At 46.5% G+C, this 20,515-nt stretch overlaps 1 protein-coding gene across 2 annotated transcripts in view; it reads left to right on the top strand.

Annotated features, from left to right (window-relative positions):
* ALDH1A2 (aldehyde dehydrogenase 1 family member A2) overlaps positions 1-20,515 on the top strand; it is a 121,947-nt gene that overhangs the window by 34,832 nt on the left and 66,600 nt on the right. The window contains exon 1 of one of the 2 annotated variants that reach the window (XM_056572420.1): positions 3,132-3,174. The exons of the other annotated variant lie outside the window; for it this stretch is intronic. The gene's annotated coding sequence lies outside the window, so the exon portion shown is untranslated. Of the gene's footprint in view, positions 1-3,131; positions 3,175-20,515 lie in introns of those variants that run through there. 2 annotated transcript variants of the gene reach the window in all.

Here is a 20,515-nt window from a genome sequence, read left to right as displayed (position 1 = left end):
CTGCTAACTGTCTATAGCAAGCACTGACTGGGAGTAGACTGCCAGCTTATATGGAGCCAGAACAGGTGCTCCAATCCAGGTCAGCTGACCAGTCAGACAGCCGGGCGTAAGCCAGTAGCAAAAAAACAAAGAACCTGTCAGAACCTTTTAACCCTATAGGTTCTGACAAGTAACAGCTTCTTTAAGAGTATCCTCTGTCCTCCACTCATTACCTGTATCAATGGCACATGTTTGAACTGATCAGTATAAAAGACACCTGTCCACAACCTCAAACAGTCACACTCCAAACTCCACTATGGCTGTCGAAGGACACCAGAAACAAAATTGTAGACCTACACAAGGCTAGGAAAACTGAATCTGCAATAGACAAGCAGCTTGGTGTGAAGAAATCAACTGTGGGAGCAATTCTTAGAAATTGGAAGACATACAAGACCACTGATAATCTCCCTCAATCTGGGGCACCACGCAAGATCTCACCCCGTGGTGTCAAACTGATCACAAGAACGGTGATCAAAAATCCCAGAACCACACAGGGGGACCTAGTGAATGATCTGCAGAGAGCTGGGACCAAAGTAACAAAGGCTACCATCATATGCCGCCATGGACTCAAATCATGCAGTGCCAGACGTGTCCCCCTGTTTCAGCCGGTACATGTCTGGGCCAGTCTGAAGTTTGCTAGAGGGCATTTGGATGATCCAGAAGAGTATTGGGAGAATATGTTTAGATCAAACCAAAGTAGAACTTTTTGGTAAAAACTCCACTCGTCGTGTTTGGAGGAGAAAAAATGCTGATTTGCATTAAAAGAACACCATACCTACTGTGAAGCATTGGGGTGGAAACATCATGCTTTGGGGCTGTTTTTCTGATAAGGGACCAGGATGACTGATCCGTGTAATGGAAACAATGAATGGGGCCATGAGTGAAAACCTCCTTCCATCAGCAAGGACATTGAAGATGAAACATGGCTAGGTTTTTCAGCATGACAATGATCCCAAACACACCACTTGGGCAATGAAGGAGTTGCTTCGTAAGAAGCATTTCAAGGTCCTGAAGTGGCCTAGCCAGTCTCCAGATCTCAACCCCATAGAAAACCTTTGGAGAGAGTTGAAAGTCCGTGTTGCCCAGCGACAGCCACAAAACATCACTGCTCTAGAGGAGATCTGCATGGAGGAATGGGCCAAAATACCAGCAACAGTGTGTGAAAACCTTGTGAAGACTTACAGAAAACGTTTGACCTCTGTCATTGCCAACAAAGGGTATATAACAAAGTATTAAAGGACAACTGTAGTGGTCAAAAATCCCTGCCCAAATGTTCCCCAAACAAAAGTTATACAATTCAGTCAATTAGTCCTATTTACCTATATGCAGCCGTTTCTGAGATATTAGAGTTGCCAGCATAGCCCAGTAGTCCTGCGTCCGTCCCCTATTCATTACATTGCAGCCGCCATCTTGGGGACGGAGATCTCTTCCTCCCAGCAGTGTTTGTGCTCCCCCCCTAGCCTCTGTCAGCTCCTCCCTGCTTATGCATATGCATGAGCGGGTGCTTTCTGAGGCAGCCATAGGCTCATCCTCAAAAACGCCCCTATCTGTAAGATTCAAGCAGGGGGAGAATGAGGACGTCCACAGCTCCTCCCCCCTCCCCTGCTCTGTCTACATAGGACCTCACTTATCACCGGGAGGATTCAAGTTTTCATGGGGGAAACACAGAGCAAACCACAGAGCAGGGAGGGGGGGACGTGTGTGTGAAGGAGACATATTACACTGCAGGGGATGGTGGTGTATAGACTACAGGGAATAAATATCATACTGGAGATGATTCTGTGTGTGAGGGGGGGGACTACTGAATGACACATGCTGGGAGTTGTAGTCCCTGTTATGTGTGTGTATGCCAGTGTTTCCCAACCAGGGAATGCTGGGAGTAGTAGTTTTGTAACATCTGGAGGCACCCTGGTTGGGAAACACTGGTGTATGAACTACAACTCCCAGGAGATTACAGAGATACAATAGAGGTGTTGTTGAACTACAACTCCCAGGAGACTACAGAGATACAATAGAGGTGTTGATGAACTACAACTCCCAGGAGACTACTGAGATACAATAGAGGTGTTGGTGAACTACAACTCCCAGGAGACTACAGAGATACAATATAGGTGTTGGTGAACTACAACTCCCAGGAGACTACAGAGATACAATATAGGTGTTGGTGAACTACAACTCCCAGGAGACTACAGAGATACAATATAGGTGTTGGTGAACTACAACCCCCAGGAGACTACAGAGATACAATATAGGTGTTGGTGAACTACAACTCCCAGGAGACTACAGAGATACAATAGAGGTGTTGGTGAACTACAACTCCCAGGAGACTACAGAGATACAATAGAGGTGTTGGTGAACTACAACTCCCAGGAGACTCCTGATACAATAGAGGTGTTGGTGAACTACAACCCCCAGGAGACTACAGAGGTACAATAGAGGTGTTGGTGAACTACAACCCCCAGGAGTCTCCTGATACAGTAGAGGTGTTGGTGAACTACAACTCCTTTATACACTCAAACAGCAGAAAGCTGTCACGGCATGCTTGGATGTATAGTCTTACAACAGCTGGAGTCACCTCTGCAACTCCAAGCATGCACATACAGCAGAAAGCTGACAGGGCATGCTGGGATTTGTAGTTTTGCAACAGCTGGAGGCACCACTGGAATTCCCAGCATGCCCGAACAGCATATAAAATAACTGGGCATGCTTGGAGTTGTAGTTGTGAAAAAGATGGAGGGACCAATATCAGGACAGTTTTATAGACAAACAATTATGTTTTTTTTTTTACCATTTTTACTTTCACTCTCCACTCTCCAGTGCCCACACTACAGAGAGCACGGAGGCAGCTGCTTCATCACTGGACAGGAGCAGCATGGGGAGGGGGAGATGAGCAGAAGGGGAGGGTGTATGCATAGGGAAGGGAGATGTGGGCGTTACAATATAATAATTTGCTCGGGGGGATAGAACAGGGGGAGGGCAGGAGCTTACAGGAAGTAAGCACAAGGCATGATGGGAGATGTAGTTTTATTTTCACTTCTCCTCCGTAATTCGTGTGCTGATAACGGGAGAAAGACTGGGCCAATTTTGATGGGGGAGACATCGTTGGAAAGGTCTTTCAAAGACCTATTAAATAAGGTAAAAAAGTTTTTTTTGCCCAGCACTGCAGATGTCCTTTAACCCCTTCAGGACGGAGCCCATTTTGGCCTTAAGGACCGGAGCGTTTTTTGCACATCTGACCACTGTCACTTTAAACATTAATAACTCTGGAATGCTTTTAGTTATCATTCTGATTCCGAGATTGTTTTTTCGTGACATATTCTACGTTAACATAGTGGTAAATTTTTATCGATACTTGCATCCTTTTTTGGTGAAAAATCCGTAAATTTGATGAAAAATTTGAAAATTTAGCATTTTTCTAACTTTGAAGCTTTCTGCTTGTAAGGAAAATGGATATTACGAATACATTTTTTTTTGGTTCACATATACAATATGTCTACTTTATATTTGCATCATAAAATTGATGAGTTTTTACTTTTGGAAGACACCAGAGGGCTTCAACGGTCAGCAGCAATTTTCCGATTTTTCACAAAATTTTCAAACTCAGTATTTTTCAGGGACCAGTTCAGGTTTGAAGTGGATTTTAAGGGTCTTCATATTAGAAATACCCCATAAATGACCCCATTATAAAAACTACACCCCCCAAAGTATTCAAAATGACATTCAGTCAGCGTTTTAACCCTTTAGGTGTTTCACACGAATAGCAGCAAAGTGAAGGAGAAAATTCACAATCTTCATTTTTTACACTCGCATGTTCTTGTAGACCCAATTTTTGAATTTTTACAAGGGGTAAAAGGACAAAATTTTTACTTGTATTTGTAGCCCAATTTCTCTCGAGTAAGCACATACCTCATATGTCTATGTAAAGTGTTCGGCGGGCGCAGTAGAGGGCTCAGAAGGGAAGGAGCGACAAGGGGATTTTGGAGAGTACGTTTTTCTGAAATGGTTTTTGGGGGGCATGTTACCTTTAGGAAGCCCTTATGGTGCCAGAACAGCAAAAAAAACCCCACATGGCATACCATTTTGGAAACTAGACCCCTCGGGGAATGTAACATGGGATAAAGTGAACCTTAATACCCCACAGGTGTTTCACGACTTTTGCAAATGTAAAAAATAAATAAAAAATTTTGCCTAAAATGCTTGTTTTCCCCCCAAAAATTTATTTTTAAAAAGGGTAATAGCAGAAAATACCCCTAAAAATTTGAAGCCCAATTTCTCCCGATTCAGAAAACACCCCATATGGGGGTGAAAAGTGCTCTGCTGGCGCACTACAGGTCTCAGAAGAGAAGGAGTCACATTTGGCTTTTTGAACGCAAATTTTTCTCTGGGGGCATGCCGTATTTAGGAAGCCCCTATGGTGCCAGGATAGCAAAAAAAAAACCACATGGCATACCATTTTGGAAACTAGACCCCTCGGGGAACGTAACAAGGGGTTAAGTGAACCTTTATACCCCACAGGTGTTTCACGACTTTTGCATATGTAAAAAAAATTAATTTTTTTTTACCTAAAATGCTTGTTTTCCCAAAAATTTTACATTTTTAAAAAGGGTAAAAGCAGAAAATACCCCCCAAAAATTGTAACACAATTTCTCCCGAGTACGGCGATACCCCATATGTGACCCTAAACTGTTGCCTTGAAATACGACAGGGCTCCAAAGTGAGAGCGCCATGCGCATTTGAGGCCTAAATTAGGGATTGCATAGGGGTGGACATAGGGGTATTCTACGCCAGTGATTCCCAAACAGGGTGCCTCCAGCTGTTGCAAAACTCCCAGCATGCCTGGACAGTCAACGGCTGTCCGACAATACTGGGAGTTGTTTTGCAACAGCTGGAGGCTCCGTTCTGGAAACAGTGGTGTACCAGACGTTTTTCATTTTTATTGGGGAGGGGAGGGGGGCTGTGTAGGGGTATGTGTATATGTAGTGTTTTTTACTTTTTATTTTATTTTTTGTGTTAGTGTAGTGTAGTGTTTTTAGGGTACAGACACACGGGCGGGGGTTCACAGTAGTTTCTCGCTGGCAATTTGAGCTGCAGCAGAAAGTTTGCGGCAGCTCAAATTTGCAGCCGGATACTTACTGTAAGCCTCCGCCCATGTGAGTGTACCCTGTACGTTCACATTGGGGGGGGGGACATCCAGCTGTTGCATAACTACAACTCCCAGCATGCCCGTTGGCTGTCGGTGACTGCTGAGAGTTGCAGTTTTGCAACAACTGTAGGCACACTGGTTATGTATCACGGAGTTTGTGACCTAACTCAGTGTTTCACAACCAGTGTGCCTCCAGCTGTTGCAAAACTACAACTCCCAGCATGTACGGTGCATGGTGTACGGTGACTGCTGAGAGTTGTAGTTTGCAACAGCTGGAGGCACACCGGTCGTGAAACACTGAGTTAGGTAAAAAAAAACTCTGAGTTTCACAACCAGTGTGCCTTCAGCTGTTGCAAAACTACAACTCTCAGCAGTCACCGACAGCCAACGGGCATGCTGAGAGTTGTAGTTATGCAACCAGCAGATGCACCCCTACAACTCCCAGCATGCACTTTAGCTGTTTGTGCAAGCTGGGAGTTGTAGTTATACAACAGCTGAAGGTACACTTTTCCATAGAAAGAATGTGCCTCCAGCTGTTGCAAAACCATAAGTCCCAGCATGCCCATAAGGGAATGCTGGGAGTTGTGGTGGTCTGCCTCCTGCTGTTGCATAACTACAGCTCCCAGCATGCCCTTTTTGCATGCTGGGAGCTGTTGCTAAGCAACAGCAGGAGGCTGTCACTCACCTCCAACGATCCAGACGCTGCAGGTCAGTCCCGCCGCCGCAGCTGCTCCTGGGGCCCCGATCCCAACAGGGGCGCCGGGGATCGGGGTCCCCAGCACCGGGGGTCGTCTTCCCGCACCCGCTCACGTCCTCCGGAAGAGGGGCGGAGCGGGTGCGGGAGTGACACCCGCAGCAGGCGCCCTGATTGGTCGGCCGGTAATCCGGCCGACGAATCAGGGCGATCGTGAGGTGGCACCAGTGCCACCTCACCCCTGCAGGCTCTGGCTGTTCGGGGCCGTCAGAGACGGCCCCGAACAGCCAGTAATTCCGGGTCACCGGGTCACCGGAGACCCGATTGACCCGGAATCGCCGCAGATCGCTGGACTGAATTGTCCAGCGATCTGCGGCGATCGCCGACATGGGGGGGCATAATGACCCCCCTGGGCGATATGCCGGGATGCCTGCTGAACGATTTCAGCAGGCATCCGGCTCCGGTCCCCAACCGGCTAGCGGTGGTGGCCGGAATTCCCACGGGCGTATGGATACGCCCTCGGTCCTTAAGGACTCGGGTTTCAGGGCGTATCCATACGCCCTATGTCCTGAAGAGGTTAAGATGAACTTTTGTTATTGACCAAATACTTATTTTCCACCATAATTAGCAAATAAATTCTTTAAAAATCAGACAGTGATTTTATGGATTTTTTTCTTATTATTATGTCTCTCATAGTTGAGGTATACCTATGATCAAAAATTACAGGCCTCTCTCATCTTTTTAAGTGGCAGAACTTGCACAATTGGTGGCTGACTAAATACTTTTTTACCCTACTGCATATGTAAAATTAGCCCCATATTGTGTGCTTCCACACCACTGTTTTTAATATTTATTTTATGTGTATGTTTTTATGGTTACTTTATTTTTTTTATTTTTTTATTTTTTTTGGGGGGGGGGGTTCTAGGCATTCTTAAAATATATTTCACATTACATTTTGTATTTTTTTATCACAATTGGAGGGTATCGTACGAGTATATACTAGTTTTGTACCCTTCCATTTAGTGTATCCATATATGTGTGTATGTGTATAGATACATATATAAACGTTTGGGCACCCCAGGTAAATATTTGTATTAATGTGCATAAAAAAAGCCAAGGAAAGATGGAAAAATATCCAAAAGGCATCAAATTACAGATTAGACATTCTTATAATATGTCAACAAAAGTTAGATTTTATTTCCATCATTTACACTTTCAAAATAACAGAAAACAAAAAAATGGCATCTGCAAAAGTTTGGGGTCCTGCAGAGTTAATATCTTGTACTGCCCCCTTTGGCAAGTATCACAGCTTGTAAATGCTTTTTGTAGCCAGCCAAGAGTCTTTCAATTCTTGTTTGAGGTATCTTTGCCCATTCTTCCTTACAAAAGTCTTCCAGTTCTTTGAGATTTCTGGGCTGTCTGTCACACACTGCTCTTTTAAGGTCTATGCATAGACTTTCAATTATGTTGAGGTCAGGAGATTGTGAAGGCCATGGCAAAACCTTCAGTTTACGCCTCTTGATGTAATCCCCCATGGATTTCGAGGTGTGTTTAGGATCATTATCCATTTGTAGAAGCCATCCTCTCTTTAACTTCAGCTTTTTCACAGATGGCATCAAGTTGGCATCCAAAATTTGCTGAAATTTTATTGAATCCATTTTTCCTTCTACTCGTGAGATGTTCCCTGTGCCACTGGTTGCAAAACAACCCCAGAGCATCATTGATCCACCCCCATGCTTAACAGTTGGACAGAGGTTCTTTTCATTAAATTCTGTTCCCCTTCTTCTCCAAACGTACCTTTGCTCATTCCGGCCAAAAAGATCAATTTTAACCTCAGGCATCAGGCTTTTCTATATGTTCATTTGCAAAGTTCAAACGCTGATTTTTGTGGTGAGGACGTAGAAGAGGTTTTCATCTGATGACTCTTCCATGAAGACCATATTTGTCCAAGTATTTCTTTATAGTGGAATAGTGTACCACAACTCCAGTGTCTGCCAGATCTTTCTGGAGGGATTGTGCAGTCAAACGTGGGTTTTGAATAGTTTTTCTCACAATCCTGTGAGCTATTCTGTCTGATATTTTTCTTGGTCTTCCAGATCTTGCTTTAACCTCTTAAGGACCCAGGACGTACGGGGACGTCCCCGCACCCTGGGCTTTAAGGACCCAGGACGTCCCCGTACGTCCTGGCGTTTTCCGGTCTCTGCCGCTCGCCGGGCAGAGATCGGAATCGGATGCCTGCTGAAATGCTTCAGCAGGCATCCAGGGCAAACGCCGAGGGGGGCCATGTAGGCCCCCCATGTCGGCGATCGCCGCAAATCGATACCGGGCTGATAGGGTCTCTGGGACCCGACCACCCGGTAATTTCGCATGATCCCGGCTGTCACAGACAGCCAGGACCATGCTAAAGAATAGGCGCGAGGTGGCAAGCCTGCCACCTCCTCCTATTCCCTGCGATCCGTCGGTTAGTTAACCGACCAATCGCAGGAGGGGGGGGGCGGTTACTTCCTCCCGTCCTGCCCGGCCCCTTGAAGTCCGGAGAGGATGGGAGGAAGACCGGAGGACGCGGTGGGGGACGGGGGAGTGCTGGGGACCGGCCCCGGTACTTACCTCGTCCCTGAAGACCCGGATCCAGACGATGAAGATGGCGGCAGCGACAGGTGAGTAGATCTTCAGCCGCGGTCGGGCCCTTTACAGCAATGCACGTCGCCGTAAAGCGACATGCATTGCTGTATTGGGACCCTGTAAACTACAACTCCCAGCATTCCCAGACAGCCCTTGGCGTCTGGGCATGCTGGGAGTTGCAGTTTTGCAACTTCTGGAGGTCCACAGTTTTTGGACCACTGTGCCCTTCCAGATGTTGCAAAACTACACATCCTCAGCATGCCCTTACTGTCCAGGCATGCTGGGAGTTGTAGTTCTGTAACATCTGGCCCTTCAGATGTTTCAGAACTACAACTCCCAGCATGCCTGGACAGTTTTGGCATACTGGGAGTTGTAGTTTTGCAACATCTGGAAGGGCACAGATTGGGAACCACTGTATTAGTGGTCTGCAAACTGTAGTCCTCCAGATGTTGCAAAACTACAACTCCAAGCATGCTGGGAGTTGTAGTTCGGCAACATCTGGCTCTAAAGATGTTGCCGAACTACTACTCCCAGCATGCCTGAGAATGTTTGGGAGTTGTGGTTTTGCAACAGCTGGAGGCACACTGGTTGGGAAACATTGTTCCTTACTCAGTGTTTCCCAACCCGTGTGCCTCCAGCTGTTGCAAAACTATAACTACCAGCATGCACTGAGACTGTGCATGCTGGGAGTTGTAGTTTTGCAACAGCTGGAGGCCCCCCCCCCCCCCTGTGAATGTACAGGGTACATTCACATGGGCAGGGGCTTACAGTGAGTATCGGGCTGCAAGTTTGCAATGCAGCAAATTTTGCGCGGCAGCTCAAACTCGCAGCGGGAAACTCGCTGTAATCCCCTGCCCATGTGACTGTACCCTAAAAACACTACACTACACTAACACAAAATAAAATAAAAAGTAAAAAACACTACATATACACATACCCCTACACAGCCCCCCTCCCTCCCCAATAAAAATGAAAAACGTCTGGTACGCCACTCTTTCCAAAAGCTGGAGGCACCCTGTTTGGGAATCACTGGCGTAGAATACCCCTATGTCCCCCCCTATGCAAATCCCTAATTCAGGCCTCAAATGCACATGGCGCTCTCAATTCGGAGCCCTGTCGTATTTCAAGGCAACAGTATAGGGTCACATATGGGGTATCGCCGTACTCGGGAGAAATTGACTAACAAATCTTAGGGGTCTTTTTCTCCTTTCACCCCTTATGAAAAGGTGAAGTTGGGGTCTACACCATCATGTTAGTGTAAAAAAATTAACTTTTTACACTAACATGCTGGTGAGCGCCTATACTTTTAATTTTGACAAGAGGTAAAGGGGAAAAAAGCCCCCCAAAATTTGTAATGCAATTTCTCCCGAGTACGGAGATACCACATATGTGGGCGCAAAGTGCTCTGGGGGCTCACAACAAGGCCCAGAAGGGAGAGTGCGCCATGTACATTTGAGGTGATTTGCACAGGGGTGGCTGATTGTTACAGCGGTTTTGACAAACGCAAAAAAAACAAAACCCCACATGTGACCCCATTTCGGAAACTACACCCCTCACGGAATGTAATGAGGGGTGCAGTGAGAATTTACACCCCACAGGTTTCCGACAGATCTTTGGAACAGTGGGCTGTGCAAATTAAAAATGTTGTACAGCCCACTGTTCCAAAGATATGACAGACACCAGTGGGGGGTAAATGCTCAATTTACGCCTTGTTACATTCCTCAAGGGGTCTTGTTTCCAAAATGGTATGCCATGTGGGGGTTAGTTTGCTGTCCTGGCACCATATGGGCTTCCTAAATGCGACATGCCCCCCGAGCAAAATTTGCTCTCAAAAAGCCAAATATCACTCCTTCTCTTCTGAGCATTGTAGTTCGCCCGTAGTGCACTTCAGGTCAACTTATGGGGTACCTCCATACTCAGAAGAGATGTGGTTACAAATTTTGCGGGGTATTTTCTGCTATTAACCCTTGCAAAAATGTGAAATTTGGGGGGGAAACACACCTTTTAGTGATTTTTTTTTTTATGTATGCAAAAGTCGTGAAACCCCTATGGGGTATTAAGGCTCACTTTATTTCTTGTTACGTTCCACAAGGGGTCTAGTTTCCAAAATGGTATGCCATGTGTTTTTTTTTCTGCTGTCCTGGCACCATAGGGGCTTCCTAAATGCGACATGCCCTCGAGCAAAATTTGCTCTCAAAAAGCCAAATATGACTCCTTCTCTTCTGAGCATTGTAGTTCACCCATAGTACACCTCAGGTCAACTTATGGGGTACCTTCATACTCAGAAGAGATGGGGTTACAAATTTTGGGGGATATTTTCTACTATTAACCCTTGCAAAAATGCTAAATTTGGGGGGAAACACACATTTTAGTGAAATTTTTTTTTTTTTTTTACATGTGCAAAAGTCATGAAACCCCTGTGGGGTATTAAGGCTCACTTTATTCCTTGTTACGTACCTCAAGGGGTCTAGTTTCCAAAATGGTATGCCATGTGGGGGATTTTTGCTGTTCTGGCACCATAGGGGCTTCCTAAATGCAACATGCCCCCCAATAACCATTTCAAAAAAACGTACTCTCCAAAATCCCCTTGTCGCTCCTTCGCTTCTGAGCCCTCTACTGCGCCCGCCGAACACTTTAAATAGACATATGAGGTATGTGCTTACTCGAGAGAAATTGGGCTACAAATTGAAGTATACATTTTCTCCTTTTCCCCTTGTAAAAATTCAAAAATTGGGTCTACAAGAACATGCGAGTGTAAAAAATGGAGATTGTGAATTTTCTCCTTCACTTTGCTGTTATTCCTGTGAAGCACCTAAAGGGTTAAAACGCTGACTGAATGTCATTTTGAATACTTTGGGGGTACAGTTTTTATAATTGGGTCATTTGTGGGGTATTTCTAATATGAAGACCCTTCAAATCCACTTCAAACCTGAACTGGTCCCTGAAAAATTGTGAGTTTGGAAATTTTGTGAAAAATTGGAAAATTGCTGCTGAACCTTGAAGCCCTCTGCTGTCTTCCAAAAGTGAAAACACGTAAATTTTATGATGCAATCATAAAGGAGACATATTGTATATGTGAATAAAAAAATTTATTTGGAATATTCATTTTCCTTACAAGCAGAGAGCTTCAAAGTTAGAAAAATGCAAAATTTTTCATCAAATTTGGGGGTTTTTCACCAAGAAAGGATGCAAGATACCACAAAATGTTACCACTATGTTAAAGTAGAATATGTCACGAAAGAAACAATCTCGGAATCAGAATGATAACTAAAAGCATTCCAGAGTTATTAATGTTTAAAGTGACAGTGGTCAGATGTGCAAAAAATGGCCGGGTCCTGAGGTGTAAAATGGCTGGGTCCTTAAGGGGTTAAAGGGATACTCCGGTGAAAACGTTTTTTCTTTTAAATCAACTGGTGCCAGAAAGTTAAACATATTTGTAAATTACTTCTATTAAAAAATCTTAATCCTTCCAGTACTTATTAGCTGCTGAATGCTACAGAGGAAGACTTTTCCTTTTTGAACACTGATGACATCAAGAGCACAGTGCTCTCTGCTGACATCTCTGTCCATTTTAGCAACTGTGCATAGCAGATGTAAGCTAAGGGCAGCATGGTGGCTTAGTGGTTAGCACTGCTGCCTTGCAGCTCTGGGGCCTTGGGTTCAAATCCCACTAAGGACAACAATAAATAAATAAAGACTTATTATTATTATTATTATATCGTCAGCAGAGAGCACTGTGCTCGTGATGTCATCAGAGAGCATTCCAAAAAGAAAAGAATTTCCTCTGTAGTATTCAGCAGCTAATAATTACAGGAAGGATTAAGATTTTTTAATAGAAGTAATTTACAAATCTGTTTAACTTTCCGGAGCCAGTTGATTTAAAAGAAAAAAGGTTTTCACCGGAGTACCCCTTTGACTTCCACTGTTCCTGATGACTGCCATTTCTTAATTTCATTCCGAACAGAGGATATTGACATCTGAAAACGTTTTGCTATCTTCTTACAGCCTTCTCCAGCTTTGTGAGCGTCAAGTATTTTCAGTTTCAGATTTCTGGACAACTGCTTAGAAGAACCCATGGTGCTGATTGTTGGGGAAAGGTCAGATGAGTCTGGGCATTTAAAACATTTGAGACTGACATCACCTAGTCTTCCCAGATGATGTTTGAGAACAATCCATGACACTGGCAGGTCTCAGCTTTGCAAAGGGGGCAGTGCATGCTATAAATTCCGCAGGGTGCCCAAATTTTTGCAGAGGGCATTTTTTTGTTTTCTGTTATTTTGAAAGTGTAAATGACGGAAATAAAATCTAACTTTTGTTGACATATTATAAGGATGTCTAATCTGTAATTTGATGCCTTTTGGAGATTTTTCCATCTTTCCTTGGCTTCTTTATGCACATTAATACACATTTTTACCTGGGGTGCCCAAACTTTTGATCCCCACTGTATATATATATATATATATATATATATATATATATATATATATATAGATACACTAAATGGAAGGGTACAAAACTGATATATACTCGTTCGATACCCTCCAATTGTGATAAAAAATACAAAATGTAATGAGAAATATATTTAATAATGCTTAGAAATCACCCCCCCCCCCAAAAAAAAAATAAAAAAAAATAACCTTAAAAACATACACACAAAATAAATATTAAAAACCAGTGGTGGGGAAGCACACGATACGGGACTCATTTTACATATACAGTGGTGCAAAAAATATTTAGTCAGCCACCAATTGTGCAAGTTCTGCCACTTAAAAAGATGAGAGAGGCCTGTAATTGTCATCATAGGTATACCTCAACTATGAGAGACATAATGAGAAAAAAAATCTATAAAATCACATTGTCTGATTTTTAAAGAATTTATTTGCAAATTATGGTGGAAAATAAGTGTTTGGTCAATAACAAAAGTACATCTTAAAGGGGTTCTCCACTGCCCTGCCTCCCGGAGCTCCGCTCGCAGCGTCTGGAAGTTTATTACTCCGAACGCTGTGGGCGGGCAAAAGTCTATGGGAAGAGGGCGCGACCGCTGTCACTCTCCCTTCCCATAGACTTTCGTTGAGGGGGCGGGCGTGATGTCACGAGGGGGCGCCCTCGAACACGGAAGCCCACACACAGTGTTCGGAGTAATAAACTTCCGGACGCTCGGACGCTACGAGTGGAGCTCCGAAATGCAGGGCAGCGGAGAACCCCTTAATTACTTTGTTATATACCCTTTGTTGGCAATGACAGAGGTCAAACGTTTTTTTAAGTCTTCACAAGATTTCCACACACTTTCCCTACATTTAGCTTTTTCTCCACATACTCTGATCTGTGGGGGTTTCCTCAGCTAAAATCCACCACATTTTATGTGGAAACCTTAGTAAATATGTTGGGTTTTTGTGAAAATGTCGGGAACACGCCCCTTTTTGGTGACCATGCCCCTTTTTCCTGACTGCCACACCCCTTTTCTGGTTTTCTTAACAAAATGGAGAGTTAGTCAGGTTTTTTTTTATTCTGGCGCAAATTCTGGCACAAATTCTGGGGCAGACAGAATCTGGCGCACAACCCGACAAAACATGTCGGGTTTGCAATAGCAAATGAGGGACAATATGTGTATGTATGTATGCGTGTATGTTCCGGCATCACTTCCAAACGGCTAAAGATATTAACATGAAACTTGGTGCACATTACTAATATGTCAACAACAAACATAGGATAGGTCATTTAACCCTTACCCACCCCCATTTGTGAGGGTCGGGGGTTTTGTTTAACCCCTTAAGGACACAGCCCATTTTGACCTTAAAGAATACCTGTCACCAAACTAAACTTTTAATATATTGTTCTTTATGTTATTATAAGACACTTTGCCACTTACTTGCTGTTAAAATGCTCAACCTTCAAATGTTTTTAATGCGATTAAAAAAATCCCTACGCAAGTCAAACAGTTAGTTTGGTCTCCTCTCGGCCTGGCAGGAGACCAAACTCAGGAAGTGCGTGTGGGGCATAGCAAGGCACAGCTCTTCAGGCTTCAGTGATGTCACGTTTGCAGGGGAACGCACCAGCAGAATAGTGAGTACAGCTCTGGAGTACAATACAGGATAAGTAATGTAATGTATGTACACAGTGACCTCACAAGCAGAATAGTGAGTACAGCTCTGGAGTACAATACAGGATATAACTCAGGATCAGTACAAGATAAATAATGTAATGTATGTACACAGTGACTCCACCAGCAGAATAGTGAGTATAGTTCTGGAGTTTAATACAGGATATAACACAAGATCAGTGCAGGATGAGTAATGTACGTACAGTGACCTCACCAGCAGAACAGTAAGTACAGCTCTGGAGAACAATACAGGATATAACACAGGATCAGTACAGGATAAGTAATGTATGTACAGTGACCCCACCAGCAGAATAGTGAAAACCGCTCTGGAGTACAATACAGGATAAATAATGTAATGTATGTACATAGTGACTCCACCAGTAGAATAGTGAGTAAAACTCTGAAGTATAATACAGGATATAACTCAGGATCAGTACAGGATAAGTAATGTAATGTATGTACACAGTGACCTCACCAGCAGAGTAGTGAGTACAGCTCTGGAGTGCTGACCAATTAGTTGCGGGTGTGGTCGTGCTTCAGCTGTGCTGTGTGTGTCTGCTGTGTCTCCTGAGTTCCACCTGGGGCCTGCTTCCTCCTCCCCAGGGAGGGAGTGGGTTTCCAGGCATGAGTGAGGGAGGCGAGGCCCAGGCTTCTGCTCCTCGGAATAGGCCGCAGGGGAGCAGTAGAAGCCAGCAAGCGGCCGGAACATCGGAGGATTTGGGGGTGAGGCGTTCCACCAGGAGTCGCAGCAATGCTGCTCCAACTCCCCCCACAGAGGTGAGAAGCTCCAAGGCTGGATCCACCTCGGGAAAGCTGGGTGCTTCCAGCGGAAAGCTGGGTTCATCAGGAAGAAGGCACGGAGGTGAAGCCGACCTCAGTGAGGAAGGCTGGGGAGTGCTGAGGACCCAGGAGTCTATTTCCACCTATACCTCCCGGGTAAAAAGTCACCTCCGTGAGTATGAAGACGCCTGTAAGGCCATCAGGAGGCTCCGAGAGGAACTGCGCTGTGCCCGTGCCAGGGCTAAGGTAACTCCAAAAAAGAAAAAGACAGAGATCCAGGGGCAGATAAAGAGACTTATGGCTGAAATACAAGCTTTGGAGGAGAGGAGAGCAGAATTACTGGCGAAGAGTGGGCCATTTAAAGAAAAATTGGAAAATGGAGAAAGATTCAAGGTAATGGAGGAAAGGGAAAATAAAAGGTTGATGGGGCTGCAACCAGAGAGCCAGGTGGATGATGCGGAGGAGATGGAGGAAGAACAACAGCCAGATCCACCTGGTGGCCTGCGGCAACAGCAGCAGGCCCTGTACAGTGAGCCCCCTGCACAGCAACCAGCAGTATCACCTGCCGACTCAGGGAAGGACAGTGACAGCAGCTACCAGGGAGGGGCGCTAATGGCCCAGATCCGCATGCTGGAATCCCCAGTGTGTCCTCAGAATCTGGTGTTTGGAGATGAGCTCCCAAATGAGGCACCTGGGGGTAAGAAGAAGAAGACCAAGCCAAAGCAGCAAGAAGTGGTGAGTTACATCTACACCCCCCTCCCTGTAAACCCTGAGTCGGCCGCAGGGTCAGCTCATTGTGCAAGCCCCGTTACCCAGCCCAGCCCGTGTTCTGTAGTGGACTCGGTGCAAAGGAGCGGGGAGAGTACAGATACTAAAGGGCGCAGAGCTCCATGCCTGTTTGCAGTAGCAGGGATGGAGCAGAGAAGGCATCGGCCGCAAGGCCGTACAGTGAGGGCGGCCCAGCGGTGGGCAGAGAGGCAGACTCCGGTGCTGTAGTTCGCTCCCCTGTGGGAGAGAGGGGTGACTCAGTGCCGGAGGTAGTCGTGGTGGCTAAGGGAAAAATAGATTCTCCCAAAAGTAGAAAAAAACTTTTGTTTTGCATTGGCGCCGCTGATGAGTATGGATGAGGTGGAGGGTACCGGTAAAAACAGGGCTGGGGCCGCTAATAAACAGGCTAGGCAGGCTTCCTTGTCCTTGTATAAGGGACCGGTGACCTGTCCTGTGGTGATGGCTCCAGCCCTGGTACCCAGTGATGCTGACAGTACAAAATCTGCGCCAGAACGCACCGGTCCAGACAGTATGGATGTGGAGGTTAATATTGGAGTGACTGAGGGTGTGAATGAGGGGAATAATTCATCTGTTACTAAAAATCTGTCTGGGGCTTTGAATGGTGGTTTGGGCTGTAGCACAGGTGGAGGTATGGGGGGCATAAAATAGGGGTCAATGGTTTGGGTATGGAGGAGGGTGGTGAAGGGGCACAGATTAGTGGTGGGAATGTAGGGCCTGGTCCAGTTGCACCCCCAGCGGTGGCAGCACCCGTCCGCAGCTACGCGAATGTCACCGCTGGGGGAAGGGGGGCAGCTTCCTCGTCCTCTGGCTCTGGGGAGAGCATTTTGCAGCAGCGTCTTCTGGGGGCCTTAAGGAGAGGGGAGAGATCAATCAATGTAGAGGGTAGGGAGGTTGATCTATCCTTTTGGATAGAAAGACATGGTCTTTCAGCCTTCCGAGAGGAAAGAGGGGGGGATACTGTGTGGTCCCTCCCAACAGCCGGGTCAGGTGGTCTCCGAAGGAATGTGGTCTGGCTGAGGTGGAGAGGCAGTGATACATGTCCTCCAAGATCTAAAGTTGTTGAGCTTCTGCTGAAGTTGGGCTTTAAGACAGCTGACATCTATGCCTTAATACATCCTTATGGTACCCCTGAGTTCGATATCAGCTTTGTTCGGCCAGAGGGGCTTGAGCTCTTCTGGTCAAATTATGAGTTGGTAAAGAATGAGCCCGGCTGGCGAGACTCGCCAAAATAATGTCAAGAAAGTGACCGTTTTAACCCGTAATGAATCACTTTCTTGTATTGACATCATGACGTGGCTAGGTTGGTATGGTGAGGTGGTGGAGGTCCCAAAAAAGAACAGGGATGAATATGGCATCTGGTCCGGGGCCTGGACGTTTATGGTCAAGCTTAGGCATTCAGGAAACACCGTTACCCATATACCATCTGCGACCTTCCTCGGAAGGGATCGTATCCAGATCTTCTACCAGGGTCAGCCGAAGCTCTGTCACAGATGTGGTGACCCCACACATTTTAGTGCCAATTGCACTGTGCAGAAGTGCACTCTGTGTGGGGAAATAGGCCATCTCGCTACATCTTGTGCAGAGATTAGGTGTCACCTGTGTGGTGACTTAGGTCACCCATTCAGTCGCTGCCCTCGTTCCTTTGTCAACGCGGTTGTTGTCCCGGTGGGAGTAAGCCATGAGGTGGATTCTGCTGGGGGGATGGCTGTCGGGGATGAAGGGGTGCAGGGGCCAGGGAAGAAAAGTAAGCAGAAGACGCCTGCCCAACTGAGGCGTCTCGAGAAGCGTCAAAGGGACAGGGAGATTCAGGACTCACAGGAGCATCAACCAACTGGGGTGACTCCTGATCCTGTCCCTGCGGCCAGTCTTACTGCTGAGGCCCTGGGGGATAGTGAACTGGATGAGGAGATTGGGAAGATCCACAAAGAGGGGGATGCCGTCTCCTCACTGTCCTCCCATGGTGGGAGCGCGGATGAGGACAGTGGGGGATGGGCAGAAACAAAGCGGGGTACTCGGAAGAATAAGAAAAGGAGAGATGTAAGATCTTCTCCCACCCGCCAGATGCCAAAGGAAGGTACAACTGATCTCCCTCTGATTGGTCTCTCCAACCGGTTCCGAGCCCTCCACGACATTTCCTCTTCGGAGGAGGGGGGGGGCTGGGGGTGAGGTTCCGGATGTTGCGGTGGGGCTCACAGGAGATGCTGAGTCCTCTCTCCCTGGGGAATCTATGTCTTCAGGGGGGGAGACTGGCCCAGAGTCAGGGGACGAGGAAAATGTATATAAAGGGAAAATGGACACATCTATTTCACTTAAAAGGGGTAAACCATCATCTGATGAGGAGGGTGGTGGGGTGGATGGTGGGAAAAAGAAAGCTGTCTAACTCAATCACCCTTGATGGCAGCACCCTCTCCGTTGACTCTGGCATCCATTAATGTTGCCAGCATAAAGTCAGATACGGCTTGATTTGCGGCCAATAATTTTTTTTGCCCATATTAATGCTGATATTTTATTTTTGCAAGAGACCAGGCTAACAGATATGTCATCTATCTACAAAGCTAAAAGAGAGTGGAGGAATGGGCCCTCCTACTGGTCTCTTGGGGCCGAGCCATATAGCGGAGTGGCGGTCCTTTTTACCGCAGCGGTAGAATGCCGACGGGTTATCGAGTTAGAAATGGGGAGGTGCCTGATCTAAGATGTCCTCATGAAGGGACAAGAACTTCGCCTTATTAACATCTACGGCCCACAGTCTAAGTGGGACCGGAAGTGTCTCTTTTTGAGGATCAAGCCCTATCTTTTTACAAGTCGGCAGGTGGTCTTTGGAGGGGACTTTAATGCTGTCACGAGGCCCCAAGACAGGGGAGGTGCCAGAGACAAGCTGACTTATGATAGCGTCGCCCTTAATAGCATAGCAAGTGAGGCTCGCCTGGTGGATGTCCACATCCGGCACACCCCAGGCCACGCGTGATTCACCTATCATAGGGGTAGTTGTAGGTCTAGGATAGATAGGTTTTATTTAAAGGAGGAGGCCGTCTCTTCAGCAGTGTCTGTTGTTGAGGTGGAGTTCTCCGATCACTGTTCAATTTTGTTTTCTGAATGTCACAGAGACCGCCCGGATGGGCAGAGGCTATTGGAAGCTAAATTCGTCTCTCTTGGAAGAAGCGGAGATAAGACAGTCCTTTGAGGATTTTCTTCAGAGCCAGGTACCATTGCTGGGCCTTTGTAGCAGTAAGTCAGAGTGGTGGGAGATCTTCAAGGAAAGGGTTGCGAGATTCTTCCGCCAGCTCTCGGGCCTCAGAAGCCTAAACAGGTACCGTTTGTACCAGGGCCTGAGGAAGAAACTTGAGCACCTTGTCTCGACTGGAGGTAGTCGTGACGATATCTCCAGAGTGAAGTCCTTGTTGATGAAGTGCCAGTACGACAGACACGCATCTTTGGTTTTTGAGAGGGATTACGGGAAGTACCGCTCGCCTGACCCTTACAGAAACTGCAAGATGTCAGTGAATAGTAAAATAGTCTCAGGACTGATTGATAGTACAGGATGCTTGAAAAGGTCCAGATCAGGGATTCTGGAGGTCGTCAGATCCTTCTACTCGCACCTCTTGGGAAGGAAGGATCTAGATCGAGATAAGGTATCAGCTTTCTTGGCTGAAACCGTCCCTGAACCAGGAGTAGACCCCTCTCTTGACGTTTTGACAGAGATGATCCGGGAAGAGGAAGTCTGGATGGCTATTGATTGGCTTGCCCTCAAGAAGTCACCCGGTCAGGATGGCTTAACATCTGAGTTCTATAAGACCTTTAAGGACACTTTGGTTCCCCTCTTGACTGCGGTTTTTAATAAGTGTCTATCCTCGGGCACTCTGCCAAAGTCAATGAGGAGGTCAGCGCTGATCATCCTGTCAAAGGGTAAAGACCCGTCCCACATTGAGAATTGGCGTCCCATAGCACTTCTCAATGCGGACAGCAAGATTCTGACAAAAGTGCTGTTTAACCGGGTGGTGGAGTTTGCACCCCGGCTCCTTTCGGGGGCTCAGCATTGCTCTGTTCCAGGCCGCAGTACATTTAGTGCTGTGCTCAGTGTCCGGGAGGCTGTGGAGCAGGGTAGGGCTGGCCACTGGAAGGGGTACTTGCTGTCCTTGGATCTGGCAAAAGTGTTTGATCGGGTTAACCATAAGTACCTCTGGTCTGTTCTTCTGAGATATGGCCTGCCCGGGGGGGGGGGGGGGGGGGGGGGGTTTGTTGATTGGCTTAAGACCTTGTATGTAGGGGCAGAGAGTTTCCCGCTTGTGAATGGTTGGATTGGCCGCTCTTTTGAGGTTGGGTCTGGTGTCCGTCAGGGTTGTCCTTTGAG

Source organism: Hyla sarda, chromosome 4 (genome assembly GCF_029499605.1).
Source record: "Hyla sarda isolate aHylSar1 chromosome 4, aHylSar1.hap1, whole genome shotgun sequence".
NCBI lineage: Eukaryota > Metazoa > Chordata > Amphibia > Anura > Hylidae > Hyla > Hyla sarda.
Note: the sequence above shows the minus strand (reverse complement) of the source record. Positions and strands in the feature narration are given on the sequence as shown.